General features: G+C 36.4%; 1 non-coding gene across 1 annotated transcript; it reads left to right on the forward strand.

The window, feature by feature from the left end:
• The first annotated feature begins 1,664 nt into the window (after positions 1-1,664).
• On the forward strand, positions 1,665-1,771 carry LOC130890085 (U6 spliceosomal RNA). Its single transcript, XR_009058687.1, has one exon. It is a non-coding gene; the product is annotated as a U6 spliceosomal RNA (small nuclear RNA).
• Positions 1,772-26,098: the final 24,327 nt, after the last annotated feature.

Here is a 26,098-nt window from a genome sequence, read left to right on the forward strand (position 1 = left end):
GTGCCTATAGTTACAGAACCAAAATAAAAGTTTGGCCATGACTAATAAACAGTCAGAGAGAATGTATTGGTTTGCTTAAAGTTCTAATTATAAAATGGTATTAAAGTAAAATTAGAAGAATAATTAGTAATTGGCATGTGCTACATGAGAAGAAGCCAATAAGCAGTCCTGACTCCTGCTGTTCCAACAGTTTTTAGGAAGTCACAGAAAAAGGAGAACAAGAAAGATGCCAAAAGCAGAGGATTGAGAAACTTCTCGGTGCTAAGATCTAGTTGGATCATCTATTATAAAAAGTAACAAAAACCTGAAGTTAAATATAATGGAGAATTCCATTTCTGTGCGTTATCTAAGGCATTCAAATTCACAAAAGCAGAGAATTAATTGTTTTTTCCAGGAGCTTAGGGATAGCACAATAAAGACCTAGTTTTCATTGGCTGTAAGACTTTTATTATGCTTAGTCAAGGAGTTCTAAAGCCATGTTCTACAACATACTATTCATTCTCTCTCCCTCTCTCTCTCTCCTTTATGGATGAAAAATCTGAATTGTTTTTTTTTTTTTTTTTTCCCACCAGTTCTCGGTATTCCAGCACATATGAAATAATGAACTTGCCCAAACTGTGCATCAAAACAATAAGAAACCTAGCAGGATGCCCTTTACAGACAGATTAGGTCTATATCTTATATCCAGGAACAAGGAAGATAAAGTAGCATCTCAAGAGTTTGAGGTGACTGTTCTTGCTCAACTAAAGCAGAATAAGTCTTTCCTTAAGGAAATACTCAAATGCGCCTAAGAGATGTTTCAGAAGCTTGGCTTATGGTTGTAATTAAACAAACAGAGTATTGTTTCCTTATTCGATTACCAAGTCAAAACAATTATTTCTTCAAACCTTTTCTGCTGGAATCTTATTTCCTTTTTAAGAAAGAATACAAAGGCAACGTCAAGAGATCATCGGAAATATGCTAGCTCCACAGGCACAGGCATCTGAATTTGACCCCTGGAACCCAAATAAAAGAAGCCAGTGTGACAGACAGCTTCATAAGCCCACAACTGGGAGAGTAGAAACAGAGGGAGCATTGGGATCACTGGCCAATCAGAGCAACCTTCTTAATGATTTCCAGGGCACTCACTGAGAGACCCTGTCTCAAAAGCCAGGGTGGCTACTGCCTGCGAAACAGAACAAGTAGTTGTCCTCTTGCTTTCACATACATTTACACACGTGTGGAGCTACGCCTTGCACACCTGTAAATCCACAAACACACAAGTGTAAACACGTGTGCGAGCGCGCGTGCGTGCGCGCACACACACACAGAGGCACAGACAAAGAAATACAACCTTAAAGATGCAATTAACTTAAGTCTGTACCCTTTCTTATTCCAATAACTCACCCCCATTTTCCAATTTCCACCAAAACCCTAAAATGGAATATTCATGATTTGTTTCTGTGGTTACTGAATAGGTTCTCACCATACACTAAAGATGGAAACTGACTTATGTGATTTAAAATTTTACAGAATACATCATGGTTTACTTACCATATATATAAAATTGAACAGAAAACTCAAGTTCCATATTTATGGAAATTTAATAGCAGTTGAAATGTAAAAGCTAGATTTATATTTAGTAGCATCAGTGAACATAAGTGCTACAAACACAGTATGTGCGCTTGCTTTGGCAGCATATACGCTAAAATTGGAACAATACAGAAAAGATTAGCATGGCCTCTGTGCCTTAAAGGATGAAACACAAATTCATGAAGTAGTCCATATTTTTTAAACAAAATCAACCTGCAGCTGATATACATAAATCAAATTTAATAACTCATACAGGTATGTGGAAGAGTGCTATATAAGTATGCAGTTTATCATAATCACAAAAGGATATTTAACTTGTTTCGAGCTTTTCCCATTTCAAGTAAGGATACAGTGAATGTTTTCACACTTATTTCTTTACACTCAGACAAATGATTTCATGCAAATGCTCCTTCAACATTCTTCATTCATAACTGCTTCCACCCAAAAAATGTTCAGATGACTCCCAGATTATAGATCTATAAAATGGATACACTAACCAGTATTGTATGAAAATAAATGATGAAGAAATTTATTTAGAATACTTTTTCATTTAGAATGCATTGAATTCTCCACCTAGCAAAAATAACATAAAACTTTCACACTAATGGGTCGATGTATTTATTTATTTTATATAAATTTTCATGAGTAAAAATTTGATATTTTAAGTCCTAGAGAATTTTGAATAGTTTTTAGAGATGGTCAGTATTTTTATTTTATTGTAGTTGATGCTTACAATGTGGCTTCACATTAAATACATAGTACAAACTGAAATGTTTACAGTCCTCTCAAAAGTTATTAGAATCTCTGTCCTTCTCCCAGGCCAAAGCTAGTCTAGTGAGTTTTTAAAAATGAAAGTTAAGTTCATCAACAATTTTTTTTTAAAAAAACAATCATTCTAACATGACATACTGTGAAAACATATAATATAATTTTATATTTGTATGTTAAAGAATGGTGATAGAAAATATTAAAAAGCCATTGTTTTTCATGTCTGGAAAGATGACTCAGTTGTTAAAAGCATTTGCTACTCATTTGGAAAACCCAGATTTGATACCTAGTATCCACATGGCAGATCACAAAACATCCAAAACTACAGTTTCATGGGTACCAACTTGAGCACCGGTCAGGTACATACGAACATGCAGGCAAAACACAAAAAAATTAAAATAAATAAATCTACTTTTAAGAGTAATTATTTTCATCACTAAATCATTGTGTTTCTGCATGATCAGAAAACATTGAATTCCAAAGCTATTCATTTTGAAACAAGACTACAATGAAGTGACAAGATGCAACACAGGTGGCATTGAGGATTTGTTACATGTTTAATCTCCAGTAAGATTTTCCATTACTGTACATTTAAAAACCTCATAGAGTTGTCAATTCTGTCATGATGCCCACATTTACATGGGCCATATATGAACACTCACAGATTAAGAAGTTGTGTTATAAAGTATACAGCAAACAGAAGAAATATTTGATAATTGTGTAGGAAATGTTTAAACATCTAGATGTATTTTCCAAGGTTTTCATCATTTCATATTCTCTACATATGAGAATTTTGTTACTCATATGTATAACACTTCATATTTTGTATTTTAGGAATATCAAATAAATTTCCTTTACCGTTATTTGACCTCTTTTCAAAGACTTAATTAGCATTAATATTTATTCTTCTGCAATTCCTATACATAAATAAGCTAATACTCCCTCTCTCTATATATAAATAAAAATTTATTATTCTAAATAAAAATATGTATCTGAGTGTGTATATATAGGTGTTTGTATTTGTATGTTGGAAGTTGATGTTTTTACATGCCAATTTTTCTCTAATTTTATCAATTAAACCATGGTTAATATATTTCTGCTGTTTAGGTTTTAACATTTCATTTCTACTGGGCCTACTTTATTTACACTTTCCATAATGTTTTTCTTTTTTGTCTGATAGTTTGGCTCTATACTCCAAAGTTAAATAACTTTCTATTTTCTTCCAAGTTTGCTTTGTAGATTTATATTTAATTAGGAAGACCATATGTTGAATGACATCAGTAAATAATCACACACACACACATTACAGCAAGATGGTGCTGGAGAGGGAGCTGTGATTTCTACATCTTGATTCACAGACAACAGTAAATGAACTGTGTACCACACTGAGCATGGCTTGAGCAAATGAGACCTCAAAGCCCACCCTCGCAGTGGACACATGGTAGTAGTATCAAAGAGTTCCACAATAGCCCAGAATGGAGTATAGCAAAGGTTTATTTATTTGGGGATAAATTCACAGTACTGGTAGCAGTTTGTCGTCCTCTGCATGCGCTGGGAACTGGAACTGAATCCAGCAGAAAAAAAAAAAAAAGGGACCAGACACACTTTTTGTCTCCACTTACATGAAACAACACCTAAATTGCACTGGTATCTTAAGGGCTATTGGCTGAAGGAATTCACACAACACAGTTTCTCCCACAAGGCCGCACTTACTGCGGAAACAACAACAAAAGAAAACCTTACCTCTTAACAGTGCCAATCTCTTTGGAAGTCACTTTCTTTCAAACCACAACATTCCACTCACTGGCCCCCGAAGACTTATAACTATATAACAATGTAAAAATGTATTCAGTCCAAATTTAAAAGTCCCCATAGTCTAGAACAGCCTCAAACTTATTTAAAAGTCTAAAGTTCAGTCTATTCTGAGATTCATGTAGTCTTGTAACTGCAATCCCATTTGAAATTGTAATCATAAAGCAAATCACATATTTCCAACATACAATGGCAGAAGATATATATTACCATTCTAAAATGTAGAAAATGGACAATAGTGAGGAAACACTGGACCAAAACAAGACCAAAAATAACTGCATCCCCGTGCTGATATCAAAATGTGTTTTTTTTTTTTCTACAATTCCTTACTGTGTTGTTTATCACAACACACTTCTTTCTCTTGGGCTGGTTCCCTGTTAACATGTCTCCTTGACAAGTTTCCCAGGACTCTGGCATCTTCATCACGTTGTGGGGTCTCCAAAGCAATTCACCTTCAACTTCACAGCCTCGCATAGTGGCTTCTCTAAGCCTCCACACAGGGACACCCCTGACACATGCCCAACATCAGCAGTTTTCCTTAGTCTTGGAGGCAAATTCCATAACCGCTTTCTTCTATCCTTAACACCAAAGGCAGAGTTACATGGCCAAAGCTGCCAGGTTCTGCTGCTTGCTGTGGCTGGAACATGGCCCCCCTCATTCAATTATGACTTCACCAGCTTTCTGTTTTCCATGGTTTCCTTCACTGCATATGCTTGGCTGTCTTTGGACCTGACTGGCCTCAAATTCAGAGATCTGCCAGTCTTTGCTTTCCAAGGGCTGTAATTAATGGTGTGCACCACCAGACCTGGTTCTAAGCTTTTCTTCATTTTCATTAGTTGGAAACTAAACTGGGTGGGATTTGAACCTGAGATCATACTCCATTTATTCCATTTCTTAATTGGTTTACCTCCTTGAACAGAGGAGTCGGCTCCATTCCACTTCCTCATGCCACTTTCCCTCAATCTGTACACTTTCTATTTTTCCTTGCTCTGCTAGCTCGTTTTCATTATAAATCTTTAGAAACATGAACATTAGTAACCACAAGACAGAGCCTACACTGGGTTGTTTGGAGATATTTGCTCTGTCAAATGAACTTAATCCAAAACTCTTCACTTTAGCCTCAGGCAGACTTTTCAGACTTGGTGCAAAAGTTCTACATTCTTCACCAAAATATCACAAGAATGATTTCCCCAAAATATACTAAAATGCTCTTCCTCTGAAACATCTTGTCCATCCCCCCACAGTTCAAATCACTGTCTGCACCGCTGTCTTCAATGCCTCCACTAGTATGGCTCATTAAGCAGCACTTAAACACTACACTGCTTTCCTAACCCAAAGCACCAAAGTCTCTATTATCTCTAATGAAAGCATGGTCAGACCTATCACAACAATTTCACAGTCCCTGGTAACAACTTCTGTCTTAATTAGGGTTCTACTGCTGTGAAGAGACACCACAGCCAGGGCAAATCTTCTAAAAAAATATTTTATTTGGGTGGCTTATAATTCAGTGGATCAGTCTATTTTCATTATGATGGGACACGGCAGTGTGTAGGCAGACACAGTGCTGGACATGTAGCTGAGAGTTGTACATCTTGTTTCTGGCAATAGGAAGTGATCTAATTCAATGAGTGTAGCTTGAGCATAGGAGACATCAACGCTCAAATCCACAGGGACACACTTCCTCCACCAAGATGACACCTACTCCAAAAAGGCCACACCTCCCATTAGTGCCCTTTCCCTTTCAGGGCCATTTTCTTCCAAACCTCCAAAATATATTATAAAATCAAGTTCATTTGGTAGCTGTTTTAAACAATTTTAGTGTACACAAATCCTCAAAAAGATGTACATGTGTGTGTTTGTATGTAGTGTTTACATAATAATTATTTGTAGTATATAGTAATTTGTAGCAAAATATGACACTCATAATATTGAATAAACCAATACTCTAGACTTCAAATACTGTATTATTCTAATTGCTTATCACTATAAAATGAATTTTAAATTTTAAATATTTATTTGAATTATCTACAAATTAAAATAGATGTTCTCTAAAACATTAAATCTCATTATAAACTTATCTTGAAAAGTTTGATTATATTTGGTCCAAAATTATTTAGACATTCTTAATACAAGTACTTGACAAAATATATACAAAATTAGTATAAAGTCAGCTGAGGTTCTGAGGATTTGTGTAAACTGAAACTGTTTCAAACATGCTGACAAGCAATCTTCCTTTTATAAAATTAAGAGAAACAGAATAAAAGATAATCCAAATCATTAAAATTTAATTTTGAATATCTAAATGAATTATTTATCTGAAGACTATTTGATAGCTCATCTGTGTAGGTAATATGAGCTGCAGAAAATCACTTCTTGGTTTTATTTGTTTGATTAGAAGTTGCATAAATTTTGGGTTGCATATCTTTGAACATTGAACATAATCTAATAATGTAGTCTTATCCGTAAAATGATTCAGATCTGCTATATTTCTAGTTTTGTTTATCATTAATGTCATCTTTAAAACATTTTGCTATTTTAAAAGTTTTAATAACCCATTAACTCCAATTTCTGCTATCTGTACATTTCTAGGTGTGGGACCTTCCATAGGAACTTGGTCAATCTGCCAGGAGCCTTATTTTTCATGAAAACAGACTCAATAATTATGTAGCTATGGGTGGGTTCTCATGAACACCTCCATCCATCCCTCCATGCTGAAATGTTGACTGATTTTTTCTTGTGCATGCAGCAGCAGCTGCTTTGATTTCATAAGAGCAGTGGTCCTTTCTTGTGCAGAATAAATTGTTTTCCTCTGGTCTTCTTAGAATTTTTCTACGTCCTCTTCCACAATGATCCCAGAGTTTGGGAGACAAAGTGTGATATAGATGACCAATTGTGACTGAGGACTCTATGATCACTTATTCTCTAATTATGAATAGCTGAGTTTGAGTGTTAACCACATTTACCATGCAGAGAAACTTTTTGATGAGGTCTGAAATCTTCACTAAACTATGGACAGAGAAATACAAATTTAGAGAGAAATTTGATACTATGGCCAATTAGCAAAATATTGTTAATTGGTTTACAACTTGTGCCTGCAAGTTCCACAACCATGAATTCTTGATCAGATTTACTGTCTGAGGCATGCTCTCCCCTCCAACCCTATGCATCATGCCTTAAATCCAATCACAAACCAGCTCATTATCCCCATAGCACTTGCTATGCACTAATGGGCTTTTTATGTTTATCTCAAAAGCCATAGATTGCCAAATAATAAGTCTAGTGTCAGAAGTAAGATATCTTCTCCTGATTCATTGATCAGAGGTATCACAGCGATCTTCAAAACAATACAGCATGTTGCCATTGCTATTGTGTGACCCCTAGAACTTGATAGTAAGACCCTACTGCTGAAGACACCTCTTGAATTTGTCACAGAATACGGAGAACTCAATTCTAATCATGCAGCTTACTGTTGTGAGCAGCGAACTTGTTTGCATGTTCCTGAAAAAGGGAGTGAGGATTGAGGAAAGAAATAGACAAGAGACAAAAATTGCATTAGGAGTGCTTCCAGTGAATACTGTAGCCACCTCAAGTTTACTTATCACAGTCCTTACATACCCCAGTCAAAATGGGGGGGGGGGAGGACTTCCCTTCCATGATACAAAGAACAGACAAGCATAATTACCTGTTTCATCTTAAAACACTTAGTAACTGCAACCTAAGACTGGTCTTTGAGTAGCAAGACATTCAGTAGCCACACCTTTGGACAAACATCCTGTTATTTGTCCTTGAGGAGCAGGAATAGGTTTGAATTCTCTGACTTAGTCAAGATGGAATGGATTCAAAACTGTGGGCCTGTTGAATAATTAATACAATACTGAAAGGTGCTCTGCAGGTTCCTATGGGGAAAATAATCATCCACAGTCTTTCCTGGCTGTGAAAGTTTTGAAGAGAAATTTACTTTAATTAAGCTATAATGGAACATGTTTGTATAAAATAGCAGCCCAATACCAGTGGATGAAATACAATTATTAAATCAGAGTTATTGGCACTTTGATCTCCCTATTCTCTCTTGCTTGCTTGCTTTTTCTGAGAGGCAGGAGAAATCTTTAGACTGGAGAGGTGTTGTGGAATATTAAACTATGTGAAGATGTGCTACATATGTTTATGTTGTATTTGTTTAACAGTGTAAGGATGGGTGTTTAATTATATAAAGAGGTGTTAAATTTGCTTCACTTTGCCTGCCTAAGGCACCTGATTAGTCTAATAAAGAGCTGAATAGTAAATAGCAAGATAGAAAAAGGATAGGTTGGCCTGGCAGGCAGAGAGAATGAATAGGAGAAGAGAAGAAAGAAGAAAAGGAGAAGGAGAGGGGCATGTCTAGGGCCAGATGACAGGCGGCTGGCAATCATACACAAGCAATGGTGAAATAAACAGAAGAAAAGAAAACCAAAAACCCCAAGGCAAAAGGCAGATAAACAGGTTAATTTAAAACAGCTAGCCAGAAATGAACCTGAGCTAGACGAGCATTCAAAACTAATATAAAATAAAAATTTCCATGTCATGATTTAGGAACTAGTTGGTGGCCCTCCAAAACAGCCTGGTACATTCATGTTGCCCTATATTCTAATACTTCAACCTATCTAGTACTGGGATCTCAGTTGATCACAAGCAAACCTATCTTTTTATCATTTCATGTTTGTAGTCCTCAAGTGTTCAACTTCTTCCACACCTTCCTATGTTCTTCTCTAAATTTTTTTACTTCTCACACTCATGCTTCAAGATGTTTGTGTGTGGATGCTGACTACTAATTTAACAGATGTCATCCTATCAGGATATTTAATTCTTCTTGGGTCAATTCTATTCATTTAATTTTTTTCTAAAAATTGTCCTTGATTCTATTTAATTCACATTGAAATATAAAGCCTTACATTGAGTTATAAAATCTAATTCACTTAATTCTATAATGTTAATATAATTTTATATGTGAAATGTATTTTCTTTTCTTAGCATTGCTTATTTTCTCCCTCTGACTTTTAATGTTTCTCATGGTTCATCTTTCTCAATAGTCAATACATGGGTTTTCATTCTGTCCCTCTTTTTTTCTAGAAGTATATTAATTAGAAGTGCTTTGGCTTCTCAAATTTATGCAATTTTTCTTGATTTTTATCTTTCTTATTGGTTTAAATGTCATGGGAAAGAATAGAATAGAATAATAGAAATAAGCTATTTACCATAGTATTATTCAACTTAGTCTTTCCTATAACATGAGGACCTGCTTGTTGGGGTTTCTGTCCTGCCCAGTTCCCACAGCCGGTAAGCCCCCAAAGAAAATCACACAGTTATAAACTGATTGGCCCATTAGCTCAGGCTTCTTGTTAACTCTTGTAACTTATATTATCCCATTGTTCTTATCTATTTTAACCACAAGGCTCAGTACCTTTTTCAGCAAGGCAGGTCACATCCTGCTTCTTTGGTGATCTGGGTAGAACTGCAGGAGGAGCTTCCTTCTTCCCAGAATACTCCTATTCTCATCATCCTGCCTCTACTTCCTGTCTGGTTGACCCACCTATACTTCCTACCTGGCCAATCAGCATTTATTCAAAACATGATTGACAGAATGCAGACAATTCTCCTGCATCACCTTCCGTACGTCTAAGACTTGTCAAGTTGATCTATGCTAACTGCTGTGTGTGGTCTCACTAGACCAGATTGCACAGCTGTCTGAGACATGCGAGAAAATTTCCTCTATGGAATGGTATATATAACATTTATATGATATGCCTATGCACTCAAATAAAGAATTCTTGAAAGATTAATTTCATCTTGTGTATAATACTACTTGTTTTTGACCATCAGGTATCATAAACTATAGTGTGATCCACAGACTATTCTGTTACAATTTCTCCAATATGATGAGACATTTGTATACATATTTATTTATTATTTATTTGATTTATTTATTTACTTATTATTCTCCCTTATATGTTTATATCCAGAATGCAGTTTTCCCTCTCTTCTCTTCTCCCAATCCCTTTCTTCCAAATCCCATCTCCTAGCCGGGCGGTGGTGGCGCAAGCCTTTAATCCCAGCACTTGGGAGGCAGAGGCAGGCGGATCTCTGTGAGTTCGAGACCAGCCTGGTCTACAAGAGCTAGTTCCAGGACAGGCTCCAAAACCACAGAGAAACCCTGTCTCGAGAAAAAAAAATCCCATCTCCTCCAGATCTACTTTTCCTCTCTTTCCCTTCAGAAAAGGGCAAACAACCCAGGAATATCAACCAATCATTGCAAATCAAACATTCAATAAAAATAGACACATCTCCTTCACATGAAGGCTGATCAAGGCAACCAAGTAGGAGAAAACAGGTACCAGAAAGAGGTCAAAAGGGTCAGACACAGGCCCTGCTCCCACGGTCTGTAGTCCCATCAAGAACACGGAGCTGCACAACCATAACATATATGCAGAGGACCTATGGGAGACATGTAAAGGTTTCCTGATTGTTGGTTCAGTATCTGTGAGACCCCATGAGCCAATGTTAGTTGATTCTGTGAACTGTTTTCTTATGGTATCCTTTACTCCTCTGGCTCCTACAATCTGTCCTCCCCCTCTTCTGCCGAATTCCCTGAGTTACACCTACTATTTGGCCTAGGGTCTCTGTATTTGCTCCAACCAGTTGCTGGATGAAGCCTCTCTGATGATTATTATGCTAAACCCCAGTCTATAAGTATAGCAGAGCGTCATTAGAAGTCACTTTATTAACTTTTTTTCAGTCATGTTTGATTCTTTGTTGGATCTCTGGGCTATCCAGCTTTGGTTCCTGGCCTTTCAGGTAGTATCAGTGGTGGGCTCCCTCTAGTGGCATGGCTCTCAAGTTGGACCAGTTATTAGATAGCCACTTTCATGAGTTCTGCATCACCTTTACCCCAGTACAATCTTGAAGGCAGGACATATTCTAGGTCAAAGGCTTTGTGATTGGCTTGGTGTACCAACTCCTCCACTGGAAGCCTTGCCTGGTTTCAGGCTCTGTAGCCCTCATTTCTAGGAGACTTCACTAGGGTCACTCTCACAGATTCCTGGGAGTTCTCACTGCGTTAGGTTTCTACCTCACCTAAGAAATACCATCCTGTTTCAATCATCATTCCCAGTACAATCTTTCCCCAACTCCGACTTCAAACCTGAAGTTCACATCCTCACCTACCCCCAGGTCACTCATAAAATCTATTCTATTTCCCCTTCCCAAGTGCCCATCTCCCCTTGAACCTTCCTTGTTACTTAGTCTCTCTGGGTCTGTGGACTACAGATAATATCTACGTATAAATGAGTACATATCATGTTTGTCTTCCTGAGCCTGGATTACCTCACTTGGTATGACTTTTTTCTAGTTTGATCAATTTGTCTGCAAATTTCATGATGTCATTGCTTTTGTTGTTTTTGTTTTTGTAACAACTGAATAGTATTTCACTGTGTAAATATACTATATTTATTTATCCATTCTTTTGTTGAGGGACATCTTGGTTGTTTTCAGGTTCCAATCATTACAAATTAAAATGTTATGAGCGTAGTTGAGCAAATGCTCTTGAGGTAGAATGGAGCATCCCTTGGGTATAAGCCCAGGAGTGGGATACCTAGGTCTTGAGGTAGATCAATTCCCTTTTTCTTTTTTTTTGAGAAACCACCACATTGATTTCTAAAGTGGCTCTACAAATTTTTACTCCCAGCAACAAAGAAGTGTTCCCCTTGGATAGTGTAATCCTATTCAGCATTAACTGTTACTTGTGTTTTTGATCTTAGTCATTCTTAAAATGGCATATGGAAACTCAGAGTCATTTTGATTCACACTTCCCTGATGGTTAAGGATGTTGATCAGTTCTTTAAATGTTTCTCTGTCATTTGAGAGTCATCTGTTGAGAATTTTCTGTTTAGATCTGTACACCAAATTTTAATTGGATTGTTTGGTTTTTTTGATTTCTAGTTTCTAGAGTTCTCTACATATTTTGGATATCAGCCCTCTGTCAGATGTGGTTTTGGTGAATTTTTTTTCCATTCTGTAAGATATTGTACTATTGATGATGTGCCTTGCTTTACAGAAGCTTCTCAGTTTCATGAGGTCCCATTTATTAAGTGTTGATCTTAATGCCTGCACTATTGGTATTCTATTCAGGAAGTTGCCTCCTGTGCCAATGCACTCAAGTTTATTTCCCACTTTCTGTTCTATCAGATTCAGTGTATCTGGTTTTATGCTAAGGTCTTTGATGCACTTGGACTTGGGTTTGGTGCAGGGTGATAGATATGGATCTATTTGTATTCTTCTACATGCCTATATCCAGTTAGAACAGCACCAGTTCTTGAAGATTCTTTTTTCATTTATACATTTCTGGCTTCTTTATAAAAATCATATGTCTATAGGTGTATAAATTTATATCCCAGTCTTCAATTAGATTCTATTGATGAACCTGTCTGTTTTTATGCCAATAACATGTGGATTTTATTATAGCTCTGTAGTAAAGCTTGAGTCAGGAATGGTTCTGCCTCCACAAGTTCTTTTACTAGACAGGATTTGTTTTACCATTCTGATATTTTTGTTTTTCTGTATGAAGTGGAGTATTGTTCTTTGAATGTGTGTAAAGAGTTGTGTTGGAATTTTGGTGGGGATTGCATTAGATGTGTATATGGTTTTTTTGTAAGATGATGATATTTACCATCTTAATCCTACCAATTTATGAGCATGGGAGATCTTTCCATTTTATGACTTTACAATTTCTTTCTTCAAAGACTTGAAGTTCTTTGTCATAAATGTCTTTCACTTGCTTGGTTAGAGTTACCCCCAAGATATTTTATATTATTTGAACCTAATGTAAAGGGTTTTGATTCCCTGATTTCTTTCTCGGTCTGTTTATCTTTTATATATAGGAGAGTTACTTTTTTGAGTTAATTTTGTACCCAGCCACTTGACTAAAGATTTTTTTTTAAAATCAGCTGTAGGAGTTACCTGTTAGTAATATTTGTGTCAGTTACGTATACTACCATATCATCTGTGAATAGTGATAATTTGACGTCTACCTTTCCTATTTGTATTTCCTTTTTTCCTTTAGTTGTCTTATTGTTCTAGCTAGAACTCAAGTGCTATTGTAAGTAGGTATAGAGAGAGTGAACAACTTTGTCTTGTTCCTGATTTTATTGGAATTGTTTTGAGTTTCTCCCCATTTCATCTGAAGTTGGTAATTAGTTTAGTGTATTATGTTAAGGTATGTCCCTTGGATTCATTATATAACCAAGACTTTTATCATGAAGGGGGGTTGGATTTTCTCAAGAGCTTTTCCAGCATCTAATGAGTTGATCATGTGACATTTTGTCTTTCAGTTTGCTTATATGGTGGATTACATTGACAGATTTTTGTATATTGAAACATCCCTGCATCTCTTATATGAAGCCTACTTGATCATGGTGAATTGTCTTTTTGATGTGTTCTTGGATTCAGCTTGTGAGTACTAAATTGAGTATATTTAAAACAATAGTTGTGAGGGAAATTGGTCTTTAATTTTCTTTCTTTGTTGAAACTTTGTGTGGTTTGATGATCAGAGTGACTGTGGCCTCATAAAATGAATTTGGCAATGTTCATTCATGTGAGGAGTATTGGAATTAACTCTTTGAAATGTGGGCAGAATTTTACATACTGAAACCATTCTACCCTAGGTTTTTTGCGTTGGGAGACTTTTAATGACTGTTTCTATTTCCTTAGGGGCTATAGGTCTTTTTAAATAGTTTATCTGATCTTGATTTAATTTTGCTAAGTTTTATCTATCAAGAAAATTCTGAACATGGCGGACAATGAAGGCTGATGAGAAGCCAAGGACAATGGCACTAGGTTTCGATCCTAATACATGAACTGGCTTTGTGGGAGCTTAGCCTGTTTGGACGATCACCTTCCTGGACCTAGATAGAAGTGGGAGGACCTTGGTCTTCCCGCAGGGCAGGGAATTTGTACTGCTCTTCAGTATCGAGAGGGAGGGGGAATGGAGTAGGGGGAGGAGAAGAGGAGTGGGGAAAGGGAAAGGGGAGTGGGGGAGGGGCAATATTTGGGAGGAGGGGGAAGGAAATGGGAAACGGGGACAGGTGGAAATTTTAATTAAAAAAGAATAAAAATAATAATAATAAAAAAAGAAAATCCAAAAAAAAAGAAAATTGTCAATTTCTATTGGATTTTCCAATTTATGACATATAGATTTTTGAAGAATGCTCTATTGATTCTTTGGGTTTCCAAGTCTCTGTTGTTATGTCCTCCTTTTCATTTCTGATTTTGTTAATTTGGATGATATTTCTCTGACTTCTAGTTAGCTTGATAAGGGTTTGACTATCTTGTTGACTTTCTCAAAGAATCAACTCTTTGTTTTATTGATTCTTTATATTGTTCTCTTTGTTTCTATTTTATTCATCTCAGCCCTCAATTTGATTGCAAGCTGCTTTCTACATCTCTTTGATGAGCTTTTTTCTTTTTGTTCTAAAGCTTTTAGGTGTTCAGTTGGACCATTAGTATGAGATTTCTCCAAATTCTTTATGCAGGCACTTAATGCTAAGAACTTTTCTCTTACTCAGATTTTATTCAGTCCCATAGTTTAGATATGTTGAGCATTAATTTTCATTGTATACTATGAAGTCTTAAAATTCTTTCTTTATTTCTGTCTTGATCCAGTAATCATTCAGTAGAATGTTGTTCAGTTTCCTTGAGTTTGTAGGCTTTCTATTGTTTCAGTTGTTAAAATTCAGCTTTAATGTTTGGTGGTCTGATAGGACAGAGGGGGTTATTTCAATTTTCTTGTATCTCTTGAGACTTGATTTATAAGTGAGTAAATGGTCAGCTTTGGAGAAACTTCTGTGAGGTTCTAAGAAGGAGGTATATTGTTTTCTGTTTTTGTCAAATATTTGTATATAGGATGCCCATTTTGCTCATAGCTCTGGATAGCTCCATTATTTCTGTTTAGCTTTTGTCTGGATTACCTACTTGCCTGTGAGAGTGGGGTGTTGAATTCTTTCACTATTAATATGTAATATTCAGTGTGCAATTTAAACTTGAGTAAAGTTTCTTTTATGAATGTGGATGTCCTTGCATTTGGGGAATAGATATTAAGAATTGAGACATCATCTTGGTTGGTTTTTCCTCTGGTTAGTATGAAGTGTCCTTCCCCATCTCTTCTTATTAATTGTGGTCAGAAGTCTAGTTTGTTAGCTATTAGAATAGAGACACTAGTTTCCTTCATGGGTGCTTTTGCTTGGAAAACCCCTTGGACCATTGATGGTACAGGTCAAAACTGTGTCCTACTGTGGTATCTACTCTGAGGCTCTCTGTACCATTCTACATTTTGAGCACCTGTGAAGACTCTAGGGAAGAATTTAACAAGAAACTTAGCAATGGTGTGATCCCAGAATTAAACCAGTGGTTTCACACTTACAGAAAGAGAAGGATTGATAGCCAAAAGACAGAGCCTCCGAATCTCTAGTGCTGTTGAATGTGTCTGTAGTCCCTCTTGTTATGCCCACTTTCCCTCATCAATGTTTTTGTGGATTCACTTGTCATTCCCTTTGATGACTTTTCATTCTACCACATTTTTATTCTACCTTGACGTGTGAGTCACAGCCCAGCTGGCAGCATTCAACTCTCTTTTTGACTTCTCCCCAACCTACAATCATTTCTCCTATTCATTCATGCATGGGCTTAAGAACTCTGCAGGCCACTCGAGAGCTAGCACTTGATTATCCCTGACACCTATATGGCTCTGAAGAAATATGAGGTACTCTTTTCTAGCTAAATATTAGTGGTACCAGCTGTTCTTCATGCTCTTTATGCTTAAATTTCCTTACTTTGCCTCAACAGGCAGCTCTGGTCAGACTATTTCCTTCCCTCTTTACCTGTGGCAGTTACCACACTGAAGGGGCACATATATCCTTCCAACTTCTGTGTTAACATGAATGTTGAAGACTATAATTGTAGAAATCTTGTACAATTGATATTATTAAGTAAGATAAATAGAAGATTTTTAATTTAAAAAGTTATTTTCTATCTAGCAAAGCCATTTCCAATAATTAGTTCTGAGAAGATCAAGCGAGTGCTGACTGTACAAGGATATGTATAAGGGTAAGAAAAAATAAAATAAAATTAGCATCTTCTATATGCCCAATAATAGCATCTTGGCTAAAGAAATTATTATTTATTCAACCATTGGGAATATTATCTTGCCATTAAGATTCTTGAATAAAGATATGTTAATTGATATGCAAATTTCAGCCCCTCTCCAACAAACAAAATCCATCTATGACTAGATAACAGGTTAACTATATAAAATATACTTGAATTGAGGATAATTTAAGGCCTGATAAAATACTTTAATACCATCTTAGAAAATATTTTAGCAAAACCATAGAAATACAGTGCCAAGGTCCTTATCCTTTCTGAGGAGTGGATTGGGGGTGGGGAAGGGGGGAGATGGAGGGAATGGGAGGAGGGGAGGAAGTTGAAACTGGGATTGGTATGTAAAATGAGAAAAGATAGTTTTTTAAAAAAATTAAATAAAAAATCAGCCACTCATGCTTTGTTGACTACCATAGGAGGCCTGGCCCTTTCTGAATGCAGGAGGAGTGCATTGGGGGGATAGATCAGAGTCATGGAGGGAACAGAAAGAGAGAAGAGAGGGAAACTGTTGGTGTGCAAGATAAATTTAAAAAATTAATTAAAAAAATTAAAAAAAAATCAGTCACTTCAGTTCCTAGCTCTAGTGAGTATTATCCCCAGCTTTTCCATTTGAGACATGCTGGTACTCTGTGAAGATGATCCTCTGCTTTGCTTGTTAAGTAACCCTTTCTTAGTACATACATCAAGTTTTTCTGGTGCTCTTATGAACAAGAGTCAAGAAAGACTTTGTGATATTCATTTTACTAAATTTAAAAACTAATTTACACAGAGTTTTTTTTTTTTTGTGTGTGTGTGTGTGTGTGTGTCTTAGTTAGGGCTTCTATTGTTTCATAGAAAATACCATGACCAAAATGCAAGCTGGGATGAAAGGGGTTATTTGGCCTACATGTACACATTGCTGATCAATATCAAAGGAAGCCAAGAGAGAAATGCAAACAGGGTAGGAACCTGGAGGCAGGAGCTCATGCTAAGACCTTGGAGGAATGCTGCTTACTGACTTGTTGAGCATGGCCTAAGCAACCTGCTTTCTTCTAGAACCCTGACTTGTTATTTCTTTTATTGCTCATTAAAAAATAAAACTCAAGGTAAATATTAAGGATAAAAACATGAGAAAACTACAAGAGACCACAACTCCCCAACACATACACTTCTAGGCTCACTAAAAAGAGCCATTCAATCACTTCAACCCCTTTTCTTCCCTTCTCCAAAGTCTGGCTGGAAAATATATGATCTATTCTGGCCAGCTGAATGTGAACCCTGCCTCTACAACCAAGGCTCTATTCCATTGGACATCAGACCACAACAGAGACAAATTTCTCGTAATATCCCATACTACCAGCCCAGGGATGGCACCACCCATAATGGTCTGTACCCTCACCCATTGATTATTAATTGAGAAAATAACTTACAGCTAGGTCTTATGGAGTCATTCTGAGGCTCCTTCCTGTCTGATGACTCTAGTTTGTGTCAAGTTGACACAAAACAAGCATATACAATATCATAGTTCTTTATTTACTTTACTATTTTAAATGTCTGTAAATTACAATTTTATGTACTAGAATCAATGTGTTTCAAAGAGATTAATTTTAAAATAACTAAATAATAACTAAGGATGACTGTCCAGGAAAGTAAGCATTTCCTATTTCTTCTGAATTTGTTAACTCCCAATTCTTTCCATTATAGTTCTCATTTTCTCATTCTAAATCTGTCATGCTTTCAGTTTAGAGTCTCAACTTAGTACATAATTCATATTTCTTTCTAAAAATACTTCTGGCACATGCATATGACATATATATATATATATATATATATATATATATATTCAGTAGCTTATTACTCAGATCCTCTGTCATTATTTCTTTTAATATTCTTCATCTGTCAAGAAAGATGTTTTAACTTCTCCCTATTAATCATTATCCTGTGACTTACTATCATATTTTTTATAAAGAACTTTTGTTAGTTCATCTTAATTATATAAAATAATAGCTTCCTTTGTGACATTTTCAGACATCCATGTAAGGTATACGATCATGTTCATTCCTTGTTTTATTTTTTTCCTTCAATCTACTGACCCTCTTCCTTTTTCCAAATAGTGTTATTTTTATTTAACTATTAAATATCACCTATGAAAGAAAACATATTGTCCTAGATACTGTTCTATTGCTATGAGGAGATATCACATACAAGGCAACTTATAAAAAGAAGCATATAACTGGGAGTCTGTCTTCACTTTCAGAGGGTAAGTCTATGACCATGATGGTGGGTAGAATGGTAGCAGGAAGGCAGGAATGGTACTGGAGCAGTGACTAAGAGCTTACATCAGATCCACAAGAAGGAAGCAGAAGACCATACTGGGCCTCGCTCAAAGATGTTTCATAACAAATGAAACATTTCATCCAACAAGGCCATTCCTTCTAAACAGGACCAGCTGGGAATCAAACATTCAAATATATGAATCTATAGGGGACATTCTCAATCAAACCATCACAAGTACAATATTTGTTGTTTTGATTCTGGATTATTTTGTTTTGCATACAACATGCTTTTGTTCTTTTTTATTATTGAGAGTTTCAGCCGGGCGGTGGTGGCGCACGCCTTTAATCCCAGCACTTGGGAGGCAGAGGCAGGTGGATCTCTGTGAGTTCGAGACCAGCCTGGTCTACAGAGCTAGTTCCAGGACAGGCTCCAAAGCCACAGAGAAACCCTGTCTCGAAAAACCAAAAAACCCATTCTTTCCATTTATCTCTTCCTTATATATCTCTACCACAGTATTTTCCCCCAGCTTGTCTTTTCTTTTTAATTCCAGAAACCTTTGCCTCTAGTATGTGCTGTCCATATACTTCTGGGTAGAGAGTCATCCACTGGAGTATGGTTAACCTACCAGTATCTATATCCTTAAATAGTATCTCTCCCTTCTGAAGAAGTCATCAACTGTCAAAACTCCTCAATTACTGGTGGGGGCTAGTAAACCCTGTTGTAATAGGGGCGACAGGGCTACATCCCCAGCACCCAGCCGCCCGCATGGTTAGCTTATACCCCGAAATAATTACACGGAAACTGTATTCTTTTAATCACTGCCTGGCCCATTAGTTCCAGCCTCTTATTGGCTAGCTCTTACATATTGATCTAACCCATTTCTAATATTCTACGTAGCACCACGAGCTGGCTTACCAGGAAAGATCTTAACCTGCATCTGAATGGAGTGGGAGAATCATGGCGACTCACTGACTCGACTTCTTTCTCCCAGCATCCTGTTCTGTCTACTCTGCCTACCTAATTTTCTGTCCTATTAAAGGGCTAAGGCAGTTTCTTTATTTAACCAATGAAATTAACTCCTTCATCATTTCCCCTTTTTCTGTTTAAACAAAAAGAAAGGCTTCCATTTTAACATAGTAAGATTACATATAGCAAAACAGTTATCAAGCAAGAATTACAGTTACAATATTTATATCTATTTTATCTTTTATCATAACTAAGGAAAACTATAACTATCTATTTATTCTTCAACTCCATCAAAGACTCCAGAAGGATATAATATTACCTAAGTAAACAAGAAATAAGAAAACTCTAGAAATGACAGAGACATCTTGCTGCCTGGACAGTCACCCAAAGTTCCTCTGTACCATTGGGGCATCCATCTTCAGCCTACAGGCCCATAGTTTTTAGCAGACATTTCCATGAAGCAGGAAAATTCCAAAGACAGTTCAGTCACTTTCTGCTGTGTCCTGCAGAATGTCTCGCAGACTCTTTCATGAGTCAGGAACCCCGAAAGACCATCTCACCTTTAGGCAAGTTCAGCAGTACTCTTTCTGCACGTTCTCTGTGTCCAGTTTATGCAACAGTCCAGGCAAAAGCAGTTTCTTGCCCAAATGACTATCAAACTCCTTAAGGAGCCTCTTCGGTGACCATCTTCCTCTTGAAGTAGATTGGTGCTGCCAGGAGCAGTCGTGTCTCATTATCATGAAAAGCCCTAAGTTATTAAAACATTAAATGCCATATTCTGCAGTCTTTGAAAGATATGAAGAATGCCTATCTAGCTGAAATATATCTATGCAATCTAGAAAATCTAACTAACATGACTAAAAGCTTGACAATTATCGATGATTATCCATTAACAACCTATATACATTACATTTTTAAATGAACTACACAATACCTTAATTAATATCAGAAATACATATACATAAAACAAAATTGACCTTAAAATCCACACCAATGCAAATTATTTATATCTATATCATATCCCCCTTTAAATGTAAAAGAACATTTATAAACCATATTTGGGAACATGGGCGCAGTTTTTTCTCTCCAAACTGCTTCCTGCTGAATGGGGGCGTCATTAATTAGGTCTTTCATGGTATAACCTGTGTGCCAGGGTCATCTCATTTGGCAGTTGAGTGAAGTAATTTTCTGAGGTGTTCACAGCAACCTTTCAGGAGGGCGTGGTCTATCATACCATATTGGGATAGATGCAATCCACAGAGTCTCATCCTCTGTGAAAACAAAAGAAGACCCTCTCCAAAGCATCATATCCTTAGACCCATATTCTGAAATCATAATACCCTTGTATCCATTCTGGTTTAGCTTGGCAGCCCATATAATGAAATGTCTCTCTGTACTTAGCTCCTTCACAGTCAAAATTTTTAAAGAAAACACAATGTACATAATCCAGACTCTCTGTGAATTTTCCATTTTTACGTGGCTTATTTTTCTTTATTTCTTTTAATCTATAACTATCTGTACTCTGTCTCTTTAAAGACTTTACCCTTTTTTAAGACATTAACTTTATTCTTTATATATTTTTTTTTCTCTCAAGCCTACATACATTCATCCAACAGTGTCTGAATCAGTTCTATTGTGAATCTGTAATTTTTTTACTATCCAGGAGCATTTCTTAAAATGTTAAGCACTTCTTAAAAACTTAAGTTGCACCATGTAGGGGTAATATGGTACCGCCTGTGTCCTGCCCAGTTGAAACCTTAACTGTGCTGTTATTACAGTAATTACGGTAGTTCCTGCCTGAGACCAGCACAGTTTAGCATGGCGGAGCTGAGCCCTCCTGCCTCAGAGCCATTTGGTACCCCTGAGCCACATGCAGTTCCAGGCACACAGCAGTCCACATTGCCATCAAGCAAGCCATAGCACTTTACTCCAAATGATCCATTCAAAGACTCTGTCTCCCGCAGGAGCCAGACAGAGATGGCGATGGCGGCACAGCCCAGAAAGCCGGCATTTTAAAACAGCCAGTTTTTTCCTGTTGCTGAGTCAGGACAATTTCTTTGCGGCATGCAACCCACAAACAGCAAAAAGCTGTCTTAAATTCTCTCTGTGTCCTTTTTAAGCCCTCTCAGGTTTTACGTGGAGTTCAGTAGCATGTTGTAATAGGAATGGTGGCGGGGCTGCGTCCCGCCACCCGGCTAGCTTTACCCGAAATAATTACACGGAAACTGTATTCTTTTAATCACTGCCTGGCCCATTAGTTCCAGCCTCTTATTGGCTAGCTCTTACATATTGATCTAACCCATTTCTAATATTCTATGTAGCACCACGAGCTGGCTTACCAGGAAAGATCTTAACCTGCATCTGAATGGAGTGGGAGAATCATGGCGACTCACTGACTCGGCTTCTTTCTCCCAGCATCCTGTTCTGTCTACTCTGCCTACCTAATTTTCTATCCTATTAAAGGGCTAAGGCAGTTTCTTTATTTAACCAATGAAATTAACTCCTCCATAACAAGCAACAAATTTTCCTACAGTAATCTTTGAAGTTTCCAGGATGAAGATGGGGCCCCACGACATCAACTCCATCTGGTTTTTATGACGTCATAAATTTTTATTTTTTAAAGCGCTAATATTAGACCTGTTTTTTGGTACCAACTACATGAGACAATTTCGAATGGTGCACATTTTTGACAACGCTCTGGCCGGACCTTCTCAAAATGCTCTGAGACTAGTTACAATTTTCTTAGGTCAAAGGTTAATTTGGGAATTTTACCATCATTTGCTTTCACAGGACCCCCTAAGAAGAACGTCGCCCCCATGTCAGCTAGAAGCAATCTTAGAGGATGACATCCCCTCTCCCAACAGAGTTTGCCCTCAGGGTTAGGGACATCTTTTAGTGGTTGGTTTAGGGTTGAGGGGATGGGGTGATATTTTTATGGACTTAGGGGAAAAAAAAGTAGAGGAAGAAGAAGGGGGATTAACTGGTTTTATGGGATGATTGGTATTTGTGAATTACTGTTTATAGAAAATTGTATTGGTACTGTTTCTTGTATGTCGATATATTGAATATTGAATGTGAGTGTTCCTACCTCTATTTTTGTATGAGTATGCTTATAACTTTGTCTATATTGTATTGATACATCTACCATATTACAATGTACATTTCTAACTCTGATACTATGACATTGTTTACAGTTGAAGATCATTGTCTTCATATATTGCACAGTTGTTTATTCTTTTAGTTTTCAAGTTAGGTAGGTATTGAGAATTATATGTTTGTCATATTTATTTTTAAGTTAATCAGGTCCTTTAGTTACATAGAGATTATATTTAGTATAGATAGTATGATCTTCAGCCTCTTCAAAGAGCTGTAGAAAATGGCCTTTAATCTAACCTAAAATTTCTGTGCCAACAAGACACAATTACTCCTGGCAACGCCACTCTACTCCCGAGAGAACATTGAGCACCAAAGACACTCCACTGGGAGCTTGTCTTCTTGGCAGAACTGGCCTTTGGGTTAAGAAAAGCCCATACCTCAACTTCTGACAAAGATACAGAATATCCCTAAGTGGATGAAACAGGATTGTCTTATCCTGCCAAGTCAGAGTAGGATAGTTCTAAGAATGGTATGTCGGTTATATTAGGCCTTAGCCAAAGTTGGTTGACTCAGCATTGCAAACGAGACTTTGGGTGATTGCCCAGGTAGTCAGTTGTCTCTGTCAATTTTTGCACATTTTGGATATCTCTCGTTTGTTGAGTAATATTTATTCCCTTCTCAGATCTTTGACGGAGTTGAAGATTATATAATTGTAGTTATTCTTTATGTTATTTAGACTCCTTGAGATAGAATGTTTAGCAAAACTTTTGTTCTCAATATTGTTTGTTATATTTATTATTTGTTATTATTGTATATAGTTGTATTTGGTTTAGTTCTATCTTATTTAGTCAAAAGGGGGAGATGTAGGGATATAGCCCCACCCATTGGGGGCGTGTTCGCCTTGGGCTAATGTTTACTGATAAATCTGCCGGGTGTGATCCCAGCAGCCCCTTTTTCTCTGCTTTTCCTGTTCTCCGCTGGAACCTGTGGTCCTGTAAGTCTATTTCCTTATTAAAGCTGTATATATCTTTATAATCTGTCTGCATTCATTTACGTCGCCACAAAACCCCTCTCCCAATTTCATAATAGAATGTCAATTGACTCAATCTTGTATAAGTCTTGTGTGGGCAACCACAACTGCTGTGAATTGTGCTGAATCTTTTGATTTGTTTATTTAATTTGGAGTACCCAAAGGAACCAGGAAACTAAATATGAACCATTTGTGAAAGATAAAAGAAAGATGTTAAGAAATGAAAAAGACAAAGGCGACAAGACAGGAAAAAGAGAAATAATGGAGAGAGAGATTTATGTAGGGAGAGATATGATATATTTAGTTTCTTTATATGATAATTGAAATTCAATTGTTTTGATTTGTTTTGTTTTTTATTCATTTACCTATTAATGAGAACTTTAGGCTGATGTCACAACTTAGCTACCGTGAAGAACGTAAAATAAACATGGGCATGTGGGTGTCTCAGCGGTAAGCTGATTTTGTGTTTTGAGGACATGTACTCTATAGCTGAATAACATGGAATTTCTTTTAATCTTTTGATTCTGATTTCCAAAATGACCGAAATAATTGGCAGTCACATCAATAGTCCTTCTAAGAATTGTCTTTTAAGTTCACTTTCACACTTAATGATCTAATGACTTATTCTCTTGATGTTTACTTTAACTCTTTATTCATGCTGAATTTTAAATATGTCAGGTACACAGAGGATGGAATCAGTTTTCTTCTGTTTTTTCCTCTGCTGATTGTTCACTTTGCTGTGCAACTTTTTAATTTTTCACAGTCCCACTTATCAGTAGCTCAATTTCCTGAGCTATTGGAGTCCTATTAGAAACTTGGTGTTTATTGTTAAAGTTTGAAGTGTGTCATGTTTTTCTCTCATACTTTCTCTAGTACTTTGAAAGTCTCAAGACTTTGATCCATTTGGAATTGCAATCTTTTTTGCCTCTTTGTCTTACAAATTCCATGATCTCTTATCTATTGGACTAATTGCAATCATCTAATGCAAATTCATGGATGATTTCTTTTTGTATTTTGTGTTACATCTCTTCCATCTGGACTGAAGATTCAAGAAAGAAGGCTTCATAAGTGTCTGGGTTCTACCTAATTCTCTACTTTTGTATAATTGCTGGTCTATGCAAAGTGCTGATTTTATTTATTGAAAATTAGCAGATAATCATGTAGAAATGAAGGAAGAAAAGTTGGATACTGCAATTATAATCTTTTGAAGAAGTCTATGGAGTTGTTTCTCTGACTCTGCTTTCTTTCTTCTTGCATCCAGTTTATTTTTCTGTTCTGCCCTTCCATAGTACACAGTAGTATTTTTTATTAACCAATGATAATAAAACATATTCACAGCATACAGAAGGAATCCTACATCAGGGTATAGCTCAATAAAATATAAAAAGGCAAATAATTACTTAGAATAAGATTTCTAAAAAAGTATTTATTCACTATAATTTGACAACTCTTTCCATTAGAAAGTTTTCTAATTTCCCCCATCCCTAAGCAATGCTTTCAGTTCCTGATTTGTGTAGAAATTATGCTCATAAACAAGAATTGTTGTTAATAGAGATGCACACTTGGCTAAGTATGTCTTTACACATAGATTTTTCAATTTTCATATCTTCATATTCTCCAGCTTACATTATCTTTAAAGAGTAAGGAAACATTTTCTTTCTATGAGCTAACTATAAATTCCTAGTATTTTAAGGTTTCTTCTATTTATAATATTAGAATTTAACAGTTTTTACAACTAAATTCAATGGAGCCAAATGTGTTATCAAAATTGGGGAGAGTGAGGAAGGATGGATGGTGGAAGGGACTAGAGAATTTGTATACTGCATTAGAAGTAGAAATGATTGAAATACTAAAAGATGAAGTAACCGCTTAGTCCTTCAGTTAAGATTTTTCCTTTTCCCCATAAATAAGAATAGAGATATATATACAACAGGATTGGGGCTACTGAATTTCTTGTGTTATAAATGAAATAAGTTCAAGGTACAATTTCAGAAGTAATTTTCTCTGTCATTTTTCAATAATATAAATATGATTTAAATTTATTTTCATACTTTGACATTATAGTGACCTAAAAGAAAGAAAATTTTAACTGGCAGAATCATAGTTATTGAACTATGACCTACAGGTTAGTAGCAAATGGGTTAAATTCTTAAGGGAAGCTTTGCTTTGCACTTTTGGTCACCTAGAAAGAGAGGTCATAGTAATTGGACTCATCTAATATTACTAGGGTCACAGGTGAAAATATGACTTGAGAAAATTGGGGGCCAATTGTCATTCAATAGTGAGATAGTATCTATGTGTAGTCTGTATAAAGGACAAATTGGGCAAAAACGGAATGTGGTTGATACAAAATTTTCAGCCTGTCCTGACTCTGATTGCATTTCCATTTGATTTGAATGTGATCTTATGGCATAG

Source organism: Chionomys nivalis, chromosome 1 (genome assembly GCF_950005125.1).
Source record: "Chionomys nivalis chromosome 1, mChiNiv1.1, whole genome shotgun sequence".
NCBI classification, from domain to species: domain Eukaryota; kingdom Metazoa; phylum Chordata; class Mammalia; order Rodentia; family Cricetidae; genus Chionomys; species Chionomys nivalis.